Genomic DNA, 14,523 nt, shown 5'->3' on the forward strand with positions numbered 1-14,523 from the left:
ATGACACACTGAGTAAAACAGACCTTCTGGAAGTTTACCTCCTACCCCATCTGGGTCCTAAATTAAAAATCTCAACTTAGACAAAGAACTTCACTTTCAGGAGCCACATCTGGACCAGGATTACGAAAGATTAGTCAAAGGAAATGATGTCTGTACGTTATTTGCCCTGTGGTCACCCCAGAAGTATGGTGGCTTCACCACTGATCCCTGCCCTAAGGATACACTTGTGGCTCCGTTCCCACTTAACAGACATGACATGAAGTCTCCCTTTTTGGGGAATGCTCAAAATAATCCCCTGCCAGGGCGCATGGGATGGAGCCACACTAGAGTCAGAAGTGCAGAGCCCTAGCCCAGAGGCAGCCAGTGCCCCTCCCTCACCCCAGCAGCTGAGGGTTTTGACTGCTGAAGTGCCCAGATGACCCGGGGAAGCCAGGGAAGGGCAGCGGCAGAGGGCAGGTAAGCAGCCTGATCTCAGGCCTTGCTTGGGAACTGATCCCCAACCTCTGAAGCAGAAAAATGGAAATGAGGGCTTCTACTGCCCAGGGCCTTCACCATGAAACCTCTCTGGTGCCCCTTCTCCATACCCCTCCCAAACTTCTCCCACTCTCTGTCCAGACATTTATTAAATGATACACTGCAAAGTATAGTTTCCCTTAGGTGCTGTGTGCTGAGGCATCCACAATTTTAAGTACAGTTGATTCACAGTGCTGTGCCAATTTCCACTGCATGGCAAGATGACTCAGTACACACATGTATGTTCTCTTTCATATTCCCTCCACCATGTCTTTCACAGGACATGAAACACAGGTCCCTGCTCTACACAGCAGGACCCCACCATTTATCCATCCTATGTGTAACAGTCTGCATCTGCTAATCCCACAAATCTTTATCACAGTTCTTATGTGAACTTCTGGTTCCTGTTTGTCTCCGAACTTCAAATTTCTTGAAGGCCAGGAAGAGCCCTATCTCTTTACCCATCTCCCATCCCTCCAACTTGCACTCGATTCCTTACAAAAGAACAAGAGCTCCACAAAAACTCCTAGTGACCATGCTGATTCTATGGCCACAAGTGTGTGTTACTGCCAAGAAAATTTTGTACACTGCTCAACCTGGTACAGTCCTTTCATTGTGATATCAGAGTGTGAACTTAAATTTCCTCTGATAAACAATCGTTAGATTTACTTGTGGTGAGTAAAAAAGGCAAATACTAGTAACTCCTGACACACCACTGAAGAATGTACATGTACCAGGTGTTGCACGGCAGCTGGAGAGTGAGTGCCATGCGCCATCTGGGCACCTTTTGGGTCCCAGCCCGGTAAGGAATCCAAGGAAGAGGCGAGGGGAGCAAGTGGAGTTCTAGCCCTGCAGTTCAGCCAGAGCTCAGGACCCAGATCTGCTGCATTTCATGTCCACCCACTTGCTGCCCCATCGAGCAAAACCATCAAACTGGAACATCAGCAAGAGCCTTTCTCCCTACAGCCCTGGGCTCTGGCCAATCAAATCCAGGTTGTAACTCTCAGCTTTAAAATTCTTTATTCTGTCACATCTCTTCCTTCCATCTTCCACTTCCAGTTTCATTACTTTTTCATGATTTTTACTACTGCATATCCTAGTCTTCAAGTTTCAAAATAATGTAAAATGAACTTGTCTATCTTTAAATCTTCAGTTTAAACAGACTTACTGGGCATTAAAGAATTTTTTTTTTCATCCCAACAGATGGGGCATCTCTAGCATAGTCCTGCTTTCCAACTATATTTCAGTAGTTCCTGTCTCATCCTCATACATACCTAAGCCCAGAAGACCCTCACAGTCAAACCTGTACCAAAGCACATGATATGGGTTGAATTGTGCCTCACGAAAAGACATGATGAAGTCCTGACCCCCAGTATGTGTCAATGGGACCTTATTCGGAAACAGGGTCTTTGCAGATGTAACCAAGTTAAGATGAGGGCACACTAGGTTAGGGCAAGCTCTAAATCCAATGACTAGTGTCCTTATCAGAAGGCCACACAAAGACTAAGGGACACATGGAAAATGCCATGCAGAGAGTGAGGGGATGCATCTCCAAGAGGAGGAAGCCTGAGGATGGCCCACAACCACCGTCAGCTAGACAGCAGGAAGGAGTCTTCCCTAAACCCTTCACACAGAGCATGGCCCTGCAACACCTTGATTTTGGGCTTTTACCTTCCAGAATTGCAAAAAAATATCAATTTCTGTTGTTTTAAATAACCCAGTTTCTGGTAACTTGTTATGCGGCCCTAGGATACCAACATAGCACCTGAAATGAAGGATGCTCCCAGAGACAGTTTATCTCAAGGTTCTTTTGGACCCATACCTTTCACCCACACTGAATCACAGAGGCTTAGGTAAGGATCCCTAAAAGTGAGAATGCTGGGGTTGTACTTATCTCAGAAATAATTGTTGTAGAATTGACCCAAAAACAAATGAGACCATCAGAGAGTGGAGAAAATTAAGGAACCAATGATTAAGTTAAACCTTCTCTTCCTTGAATCTCCACAGATTTAAAATCATTAGTCAAACCAGAAACCATGTGGACATGGCTCTTCCCCATTCCTGTAAATAACTCCATTCTCGCAACTAAAGGCAAAAACTTCAATGTCATCCTTGAATTTTCTTTCACACCTGACATCCAATCAAACAACAAATCCTGCTACTGCTATCTCAAAATGTCTCCAGACTCTGACCTTAATCAAGAGCTTCCTAAGTGGTCTTTCTTCTATCCTTGACCACCCCCTTCAGTTTCTTCACAGTGGCCAGAGTCATCTTTCAACATTTAAAACCTTCCAATGGCTTCCCATCTCTCTCAAGAGGCAAAAGCCTTTCAAAAAGGCATGTACAGTCCTGCTCTAAGCTGACTCTCTGACCTCCCCTCCCACGTCTCCCTCTCTCACTTCGGCTCCAACCCACTGGCCTCCAAGCTGTTCCGCCAATCCGCCAGCCATGCTCCTGCCTGTCCTTTGCCTTTGGTTGTCTCTGTGTAGGGACTTTCTTCCCCAGATATCCACATTACTTGTTCCTTCATGTCCTTCAGGTCTTTCTCAAATGTCACCTATGGGAAAGGCCTTCGTGACCACATGCAGCTCCATACTCTGTTCTCCTCACTCTGTGATTTTCCTCCTTAGCACCTATTCACCTGAAGGGGTGTATGTGTCTGTCTGTCTGTCTTCCCTATGAAAAGAAATGGTCCTTGATGGCAAGACTCTGCTCATGACAGAGTCCCAGTGTCTAGAAGAACAGCTGGTTCATAACAGGAACTCAGTAGTTGAATAAGTGCATTTATCACAGGAAGTGAGGCCTTTCTGATTTCCTTGTATGCACACTCCGTTTTAGTTTCTCTCCCAATCTGAATGAATGAGGAATACCCACCAGAGGAAGCAAAGGCAGAAAATGACCCTTCTCCTTCAAGGTGGTTTTCAGTTTCTGGCATTGCCCTCTAACCTCTGCCTCTAGAAATACACGAGTTTAAAACTCAGACCTCACTGATGCGGACGTGGACATCACAACCTTGCTCCCATGAACAGGCCCTTATGCTTTAACTGGTCAACTTGTGAAACCATAATACAAACCATCCCTATTTCCCGCATCCTGGAGTCAGAAATCCTTGAGAAAAGACTCCACATGATGTCATTTCAGGGCTGCTGTGCACGACAAGGGGATAATGACTACTGTGGAACCTCTAGGAGGCATTTTCAATCCCTACCTTCCATCCCGAGTCCTGGGAAGGCATTTGCTGCCCTCACCGCAGCACCTTTCTGTCTTACTGAGCGCTCCCTCGGAATCCTTTCGATAGGAAATTCTCTAGTGGCATCAAACCACAGGGCTCTGGGTGCAGCAACATTCTTGTGGGCCTTGTCCTGACGCAAAATTCTGAGATTTCCTGTGGGGCTCAGCACGGCCAGGGAAATGACATTGTTTGCCTTCTTGCTCATCAGTGTGAAGTTCTTCTTTCCGGGAGTCAGACTGAGGGCCTGGAGTTTTATTCTCATCCTCTCACAAAGGAAAGAGGCTCAAGTCCCCTAGAACTTTTCTGACATGACACAATCTCTCAAATAGACTCCTGAGGTAATGCATCTTGTGACACTATCTCTATAGACTTTTCTTAGGGATGCTGTTTTCCTCTCTTTCTCAAAATTAATGCTTTTCCTGTCTGTCCTACCTTGGGGCATAGAAAAGTTTTTTCCTCTCTCCCATTTTATTTTCCAACTTATCAAATGAGGATTTAGACAATACCAAATTAAAAACTCAAGAGCTTCAATGATTCTCCCATTCTCTCAGTTCGCAGAACTATAAAATGGTCAGAGGGGGCCGGCTGCCCATAATGGGGAAACTTAGCAAGAGGCCAGCATCTGAAGCTGAGGAGGCACGTTTTGGCAGCTGGGGTAAAATGTGAGGAAGGCAAGGAAACAAGAGGAAGAAGAGAAAAACAAAGGCAATGCAAGGGCACAGAGAGAGAAGTCAGAAAGGGAAATGAGATAGGGATGGGCAGAGCTCTGAAAGCGCAAGTGCAATGAGAGTCTGCGCGGGCAAGGAGCACCAGAGGCAGAAAGGGCAGGCCAAACCTGACCAGGAACCTGAAGAGAAGAGACAAGTGATCCAAGGACACACGTCCACTTGTGAACTCATCTGGGTTTATCTACTTCACCATAAGGAAACAACTAGGCTGCAAGGTAACTGCCGAACTACGTATGGCTGGGAGATAATAAGCCTAAAGAATGAGAAAGCAATTTTAGGCATGTAGCAAGAGAATAAAGGGAAACCTAAGAAGGGGTTACTGTCTCCATATCTTTTAGAAACTGCTTTCAAGACATCTTTCAGAAGTTCCTCTGCTGAAAGACAGGGACAAAAGACTTGGATCAGTTGAGCAATGACCTTTTTTTTTCCTCCCAGATGTTCTTTTAAATGCTTAAGAGATTCTAACACAGCTACCATATGAGGCCAGACTCCCATACCCCACCTATGATCACATGGCTCAATCTACCCAAGGCAAAACAAAACTCTGCTTCACTCCAGTTCCTTAGGGCAGAGATATACCAGGGTGGAGGCAGGGGGAGGAAAGGGGTCAGTTTCTCCAAATAATAATCTTTATTAGCATTTTAGTCCACCTAAAGTTTGTGATCTCTACCTACTATTGCTCTCCCTACCACATCAGTTTCATTTAAGTCTCAGAGAAAAGACCAGTACATTAGACAACGTGAGAAACAAAGAAAACAAGCTCACAGGTTAAGTGAAGAGCAAGGTCGGGCACCTGTTCCCATGCATGTGGCAGAGATCAGGCTTTAGCCAAAGAATCATTATGTTCACAGGCACCAAGCTTAAAGTGGGTAAGATAAGACAATAATCATGTTAAGAGATACACAGCTAATGGAGGTAGGGAACTTGGCTCAAAGAATATTAAGGGGAGAAGGAATCCAATCACTAACTTAAAAATCTAAAACAACGGCTCTTGAAGTAGGGTCCCCTGACCAGCAGCACCATCAACACCTGGGAACTTATTAGAAATCCATGTTCTTAGGTCCCAACCTAGACCTGAATCAGCACCTCTAGGGATGGAGCCTGGCAATCTGTTTTCACAAGCCCTCCAGGTGATTCTGATGCACACTGAAGTTTGAGAACCTCCTTCAAAACTGGACTCCAGCAAACTCTTTCAATAAAGGGCCAGAGAGTAAATATTTTAGGCTTTGTGGAACTGCCTTTGTTACAGCTACTCAACTCCCACTGTAGTGCAAACGCAACATAAAACATGTATAAACAGGACTTCCCAGTGGCCCAGTGGTTAAGAATCCCTGGGCCGGGAAGATCCCACATGCTGATGGGCAACCAAGCCTGTGCACCACACCTACGGAAGCCCACACACTCTAGAGCCGGTGCTCCGCAACAAGAGAAGCCACCACAATGAGAAGAAGCCCATGCACCGCAACTAGAGAGTAGCTGCCACTCATCACAGCTAAACAAAGTCTGAGCACAGCAACAAAGACCCAGCACAGCCAAAAATAAAAAATTTTTAATATGTAAACAGATGGGCTAGCTGTGTTCTAAAAACACAAAAACAAGAAGCAAGCCAGATCTAGCCAGCAAGGTTTGCCAACTTCTCTTCTTTAAAAAAAGAGGGAGCCTTACAAGGTAGAACTGAATCCAGCAAGCAGAGATTTTAACTTTCAATGAAAGCTGCCTAATAAAAGCATAAATTTCCATCCATCCATCCTTCCATTCTTTCATCAAGCCTACTGCCAAACCATTTCTCTTTTTTCCTCCAAAATCCCTGGTCCTTGAAGTTTGTGGCATCATACTGTGCCATCCTCTTCTCCCCTCCTTGCTGCTGCAATCTACCAGTAGCCTGGTGCGGCCCCTCATTCATCAATGGCTCACCGTCTCCCTCTCCACCACAGCTGCACCGCCCGAGGTGACTTCAACAAGAGTGGAGATGATCCATTCAATACTATGACCTTCTCTCCCCTCACAATTTTTACTTTACCCCACCTGAGTCACCCAGCCCATAGTCATACCCCAGAGATACTGACACCAGTAACTGTACCTCCTCCAGAATTTCAATTTCACCACCACCACTTCATATTTTTCCAGGTCATTTTGATCTGATAACTCTCACTCCAGCACTTCTTCAACCTCATCACTCAACAAGTTTTTCATTATCCACTCTGCTTCCAGGACTTTCTCCCCTCCCACCCAGCTCAGCTTCCACAGTCTATCATTTATATTTATTCCCCTTCTGAACTCCCTTTTGCCCCCTCTCTCCCTCTGTTGCACTTCCCTGGCAAAATATCAACAACCCAAGCTAATCCAACCACCCATCTACTCCACGTTTGTACCCGACTAGCTGAACACTGCTGGAGAAAAACACAAAACTGTGCTACACAGTTTCACTTAAATTCAAGACCATGAATTTCAGACACTCACCAGTGTCCAGAAGCTCTATTAAATTTGTTTTTTTTTTAATTAATTCATTTATTTTAGTTGGGGGCTAATTACTTTACAATATTGTAGTGGTTTTTGCCATACACTGACATTAATCAGCCATGGGTTTACATGTGTTCCCCATCCTGAACCCCGCCTCCCACCTCCCTCCCCATCCCATCCCTCTGGGTCATCCCATTGCCCCAGCCCTGAGCATCTGTCTCATGCATGGAACCTGGAATGGCGTTCTGTTTCACATATGATAATATACATGTTTCAATGCTATTCTCTCAGATCGTCCCACCCTCACCTTCTCCCACCAGAAGCTCTATTAAATTTCCTTAACATATTAACTTCTCTGCTCTCCCAAATAACTATTTCATGCTTTCCCGTCTCCTCAAATTTCCTATACTCTCTCCTCCTCTCTCATTCCCAGCTCAGAGAAAACAGAAGCAATCTAAGGTGAATTATCTCTTTTCACTACCAAATCCATCACCTGACCTACACCTATACATATACTCTCTTCTTTCTCCATGTTAAAATGGACAGAGTGTCTCTGTTTTTATAAAAACACAACAATTCCACTTGGAGGCTGAATCCATCCCCTTTTCAAAATTTTCACTCCCACAGTTATCCTTTTTCTTTTTCCTTAATCTTCAACTTCTCTTTCTCTGCAAGGTAACTATTGGTAAGGCAACTCACACACACAAAACACATCCACACTTTTCTTGACCTCACATTCCCCTTTAAGTACCGTCTCCTTTCTCTCCTCTCCGTCTTGCAAAACCTCCCAAACTAACTGTTCAGCAGCTGCCTTCACTTCCTCACTTCCCATTATCTCTTCAAACCTCTCCAATCATGCTTTCCATCTACTCTATTGAACTGACCGAAGTCCAGGTCACCAATGATCTCTATGTTACCCAAAGCAGTGGTTACTCTCTGTTCTCTTCTTACTCAACCTGGTCATTCTTACTCATCAACAGCATTCAACACAATTCTTGAAATAACTTCCTCTCTTAGCTTTCATGATACCACACTCCTATCTTTTTCCTACATTAGTGGCTACTCCTAAGTTCTCTTTTGCTGACTACTTCTCCTCTGCTCTACTTCAAAATGTTGGCATTTTCTGGCAAGCTGTCCTTAACTTCTCTTCTCTTCATCACTCTCTCTTAGAAACCCTCATCTACTCTCAGCTTTAAACATCGTTATGACTCCCAAATCTGTATCTCCAACCCAGACTCCCCTTAATTCCAGATTTACACATGAAATTGCTTGTAAAACGTATCTTCTGGTTGTCAAACCCAAATTAACATGTCTAAAACAAGCACAATTGATTTATACATTCAATTGCTCAATTTAAAAACCAGAGAAACAAAAAAATACAGAAGCCACTCCTAATTCTTCTCTTTTCCTTGAACCCAATATCCCACCTTCCATCCACCCGTCAGTCTTAACTTACTTCCAAAGAAATCCCCAAACCATCCTCTTCTTTCTATCCAACACCACTGCTACCATCCTAGGCCAAACCTCTAACATCCTCACCTGGATGTTTGTCATGGATATTTTAACAAGTAAATCAGGGTTACTTTCTGCTCAAAACCTTTGAATGTCTTCTCATTACACTTCAAATAAAATCTGAACTCTTCAACCCAAGAAATAAGGCCCTGCATGATCTGGTCCATGCTAACCACTCCAACCTTATTACAACTCTTTCCTTTTCTCACTTGCTTAAAAATTGTAAATGTTTTCTAACAAGACATTTGTATCATCTGTGCCCTCTACCTGGAATGTTCTTCCTTTGGATAATTTTAAGTGGCTGGCTGTTTCCTCTCATGCAGACCTCAGCTGAAATTTCATCTTTTCTGAGAGGCCTGCCCAACAGCTCTCTAAAACATCACTTTACTATGTATTTTCTTGCTTATACTGTCTTCTCGCTTATATTGTCATTGTCTATATCTAAATATGAGTTTCATAAAAGTAGGGACCTTCTCTGATGTGATTAATCCTTCATCTTCAGTACCAAGAAGTGACACATAATTTAACCAACGTTTATAGGGACTCAATACATATGACACCCAAAGAGCACTGGGATTAGAGCAGTGAACAAGTCACACACTTATTCACAGAGATTCCACTGTTGCAGGACATACAGACATTTAATTACCACTGCAACAAGGGCTGAGGGAAAAGCATAGTGTCGAAGAGAGGAAGGGGCTTCCCTGATGGCTCAGCAGTGAAGAACCTGTCTGCAATGCAGGAGACATGAGTTCGATTCCTGGGTTGGGAAGATCCCCTGAAGGAGGAAATTAGTAACACACTCCAGTATTCTTGTCTGGGAAATCCCATGGACAGAGGAGCATGGCGGACTACGGTCCAAAGGGTCGCAAAGAGTCAGACACGACTGAGTGTCTGAGCATGTTAATACAGGAAACACCTGGTATAATCAAGGAAATCACAGAAGCACTTTTGAATAAGCTATGAAGGATGAATGGAAATTAAGTAGAGAGGTTAGCAGGGGGAGAGAGCAATTTCAGGCAAATGGAGCAGCATGTGCAAAGGTCAAATGAAGCAAGACATGTCTGGGAACTAAATGACAGCAAGTGAGGTTGAAGTACTGAAGGGGGAGGGAAGGACAGATAATACAGAAGGATGAGGCTGGTGAGGTTGAGTCAGATCACAGAGGGTCAAAAGCCATATTAAAGATCTTAAAGATGATGAAAAGCCACTGGGGTCTTAAGCCAGAGTGACAAAAATCAAATTTCCACTGGAAACAAAAACTACTCTGGCTGCAACACAGAGAATGAGCTAGAGCAAGGCTTCCTGCAGAAAGCCTGGTGAGTAATGAAAGGGTAATAGATGTATCCATGATATTGATCCCTTTAGTTCCTGGAGTGGCCAAAGGGCCTCCCACCTCCCCTGGGCAGTTGCTTCCACCTTGAGCACCTTCTGTCCACTTATCCCAGTGAACTATGCAAATACTGTTCTCTAGGTGATGTGATGTGAAAAGGGTTGGGAAACACTCAGTTAGAGAATACAAGTGTGAATGCTGAGAAACCTATTAGGAAGCCACTGTAATAATCTTGGAAAGAGATGACAGTATCTTAGTGGTGGCAAATAGAGCTAGAGAAGAACAGATTTAAGAAATAGTTAAGAGAAAAAGCTATCAGAGGATTTAACCATAACCTTCATTATTAGTCAGAAGGGGGGGTGTCAAGAATACCTCCCAAGGGGATCAGGTTTGGAAGGAAAGATTGTAAGTTTAGTTTTAGACATGTTGAGTTTAAGGTACTTGTGAAACATCTAAGTGAGATGTGAAAAGAAAACCAGATTGCATCCCTAAGTTCACAGAAGTCTGGGCTAGAGATACAAGTTTACATATAGGTACTTGAAGCCATGAGAATGATTGGAATTCTTAGAGAAAGAACTCAGAATAAAAGGACTTAGCCTTATAGGAAGTCAACATTTAGGAAAAATGAAAGTAGAGGAACCAGCAAGTAATACTAAAAAGGAGGGGCACCGTTTCATAAAAACCAAGAGAAGAGTGGTTCAGGAAAAAGGGATGAGATGACTAGAAATCACTGGATGTGTTCAAGTAGGAACCACGACAACACATCGGAAATGTTGAGGGCAGTGGGGGGAGTGCTCCATCAAGTGGCCTCTGGAGTATCTTCCAACTTTAAAACGTCTAGGAAATTTCCTGGCAGTCCAGTGGTTAGGACTCATCACTCGCACTGCTGAGGGCGCGGATTCAATCCCTGGCCAAGGAACTAAGATCCCACAAGCCAAGCAGCACAGCCAAAAAAAACTAAAAATAAAAATTAAAAGTCTATAGCTCTTTGAGACCTGACCCTAAAACTTCATGAAGGGAAACCACCTGATATTTTAATTGTCACAGATGAGCCCTAAGAGTATGTTAAGTGTCAGGACAAATTAATTTTACCTCCTAACTTCAAAGGAGACACTGGGCTTCACACAGGTCTAACACAAGAGTTGTCGAGTATCAGTATACTCTACACCCAAGGAAATCATTAGAAGGGCTGAATTGCTATATTCAGGAAATAAATACACAAAGAAAATAGCCTTCAGAGATCACGCAATGCCACAACTGAGAACTGTGTGTTGTACAAATCTCCTAACAGTATACTAAACATGGTAAGTATTTGATTCAGGGCCTGCAGGAAAGAGATCAGAAAAAGAATGGGCAAAGACAACTACCAATATCACAACCCTGGGGTCTCTGATTCCTTTCTAAAATAAACAAACCAAAAAACCCTAAAAATTAGAGCCCACAAAGAACATTATTCTAAGTTCCATCGTATTTGAGAAATAAATGTACACAGTATAAGTCTCATGAAAACAAGTTTTACAAAAGGAAATTTTCTAATATGCATTAGTTTCTTCTGCTTCTCCAGGGTCAGAAAGCCTGATCTATCAATAGGACTGTCAAAACTCTTCAAGTCTTCCAAATGGGCAAATAAAACAAGTTTTACTATTTCAGTTTGTCTTTAGTTTGCCCTCTTACAAGATGCACAAGAGGATCAAATCCACAGTGTTTACTATGGAGTTTGGCCTGTAGGCATGGTAAAGGGGTAGGCGAACAAAGGTGTGCCTTCTGAGAGCGGAAGTAAGGGCAACACCTTGCATTCTTAGAAGTGGAGGTGTAACTGACTCACCTGTGGTGGCAAGACTAACATGCAATATGTGTGGCAAAAGCCAGAAGTCAGTCTGATTCTACTCTCTGCTCCAAGCAAGTTAAGAATTTCTATTTTCTTACAACTCAACAACAAAAGATACACAACCCAATTAAAAAACAAGCAAGGGACCCTCAAGTAGACATTTCTTCAAGAAGATATATTAGTGGCCAATTAGCACATGAAAAGATGTTCAACATCATTACTCATTGGGGAAATGCAAACAAAACCACGATGTGATACTATTTTACACCCACTAATATGGTTACAATCAAAAATGGAAAATAAGTGTTAATGAAGACACAAAGAACTCAGAACCCTCATACATGATGGTGGGAAATGTAAAACGATGCAGGTGCTATGGAAAACAGTTTAGTAGCTATTCAAGAAACTGAAAAGACAAAATCGCCGTAAGACCCAGCAATTCCACTCCTAGGTATATATCCAAGTAAGAAAAAGGAAGACAGGTGTAGTACCAGAAACTTGTGATTGTTAGTAGCATTATTCATAAGAGCCCAAAAGTAGGAACCACCCAAATGTCTATCAGTTGATAAGCAGATAAACTAAATGTGATATATCCATATAATTGAATATTATTCAGCCATAAAAGGAAAGAAGTACTGATACATGTTACAACACAGATGAACTTTGAAAACACTAAGCTAAGTGAAAGAAGCCAGACTCAGAAAGCCACATACTGTGTGATCCATTTATACGAACATCCAGAACAGGCAAATCTATAGAGACAGAAAATAGATGAATGATTACCAGGTGCTGGGGGAAGGGGAAATGGGAAGCAAATGCTTAATGATTAACGGGTTTCTTCTGGGGGGTGATGAACACGTTCTAGAATTAGACAGTAATAAGGCTGTGTTTAAAAACAGGCATGGCAATCCAAGTTCCAAATGAATTATTTTCAGAGCAAATTAGTCTTTACTCCACCCAGAGGCTGACAGTAACACATACACAAACCAGGCAGGATAAAATAAACTGACATATTAATTTCTAAAAATTAATGTTATCAGCAGAAGCATTAACATTTCATGAGTTTATAAGGTACTCTGGGAGAGACTATGGACAAACAAAGGCAAGGAAACTTCTATGTGATCACAATATTACTTTCCAATCGAGTAACATATTTATACAACTAAAAAAATAGAGATACAGCAACCGGAAACCCATAAAAGGACCAGGAGACAGTGAAAACAAGTAAGAGCTCAAAGCCACTAAAAGCACAGATGCATGACTCATGGGCACCTCCTCTGCTGATTTGCACAGGTCATCAGAGGGCAGAACCAGAGCAAACTCACTCTAACACCAAAGGGTTATTTTATAAAGCTTTCAAAAAATCTCAGCTTTCTTTTTACTCAGAAAGAGAAAAGGGAAACTGACAGTTACACCTGTTCATATCACCAAGAAATCACTGCTCTCTAACTCTGAGCTAAACCTCTAGGTCAGACAAGCAGCCCAAGGCCCTGGCTCACTGCTCTGAGGGCACTGAGAACTCAGGTCATGTTGCCCAGCGACACTTCTCCATCCAGGCTGATAAAGGGGCTCGCATCATGATGAACCCACTCCGCAGACCAGACGTCGCAGCTGCCACTTGTCCCAACTCCACACCCACCCAAGTTACCATGGAACTGGTACAAACAGAATGGAGTTGAACATGCTATTAGCTCTGATCTAAGTAGCTGACATAAGACCAATTAAATTTATAATGACACTGGAGTAATAAAAGAGCACTTGGCACACTTCTCTTTGCAAACATGATTCAAGGGGTGGTTTTTCTTTTGCCCTTCCTTCAATTTCCAGACACAAGGCCACTCGGAAGCCACTTTATTTCTTTACTCAGAGCTGGTGTTTAGGGGTTTATAATTTTATAAGAAAAGGACCATTAATATTACAAGATCCAGCTACTGGAAGTATCCAACCATGGCATAGGAATCCTCATTTCTTTCAGAGTAAAAGTGATTGGAAACTAGAATCTGGAATCCTGGGTTCCCACTATGACCTGCCCTCTCTTTCTCATCAATTCTGATTCTGGCTCTGTGAAGGACATGTGATCTCCATTTCTAAAACACTGGCAGAGGCCAGCTAGTGTCAGTCAGTTCAGTCACTCAGTCGTGTCCGACTTTTGCAACCCCGAAGACTGCAGCACGCCAGGCGTCCCTGTCCATCACCAACTCCCAGAACCTACTCAAACTCACGTCCATTGCATCGGTGATGCCATGCAACCACCTCATCCTTTGTCATCCCCTTCTCCTCCCGCCCTCAACCCCACCCAGCTAGTTTAGGAGATGGCTTCACCACAGAATCCATGGCCATTAGGAAGTGAGAGCAGAAGATCTCACCAACCTGTTGGCACTTGCATCTTTGAGCCCACTGACTAGCCTTAACAATGTCTGTATTTATGCTACATGTGAAAGGAGTCATCGGGTCCCTTGGCCACATTTACATGTATATACTAAAGCTATCAACAATGGATCCTTTGAATAAAATACAGAAAGCTACATGTTCTTATAGAATACCCTACAGTAAACTGAATAAATTACATATATTTATTAGTGTGAACAGAACTCAAAAAAAGGCAAGTTACTTAAAGACCTCAACAATATAATGTTATTTGTTGATTACAGGATGTTATGAAACATGGCTTGGAAAGTTATACCTAATAGCGCATAGTAGTTTCTCCTAGTTAGTGGGAATGAAACTAATGTAGAGCCAGGAGGCAAGTTACAAAGCAGACTTCAATTTCATTATATGGTTTTATTTTTGTAAAAAGACAAACAAAAATAAATAAACATTACAGTATGCTAACATTTGTTAGCTCTGGGTGATGAGTACACAGGTGTTTGTTGTGTTAGTTTCGTACATTTGTGTACCTTTATTTTTTTCCCAATTA

At 42.8% G+C, this 14,523-nt stretch overlaps 1 protein-coding gene across 17 annotated transcripts in view; it reads right to left on the reverse strand.

Annotated features, from left to right (window-relative positions):
• Positions 1-14,523, reverse strand: part of PFDN1 (prefoldin subunit 1) — a 78,638-nt gene that overhangs the window by 15,214 nt on the left and 48,901 nt on the right. The window lies entirely within an intron of this gene.

This window comes from Giraffa tippelskirchi, chromosome 6, assembly GCF_054371585.1.
Source record: "Giraffa tippelskirchi isolate mGirTip1 chromosome 6, T2T-mGirTip1v1.2.pri, whole genome shotgun sequence".
NCBI classification, from domain to species: domain Eukaryota; kingdom Metazoa; phylum Chordata; class Mammalia; order Artiodactyla; family Giraffidae; genus Giraffa; species Giraffa tippelskirchi.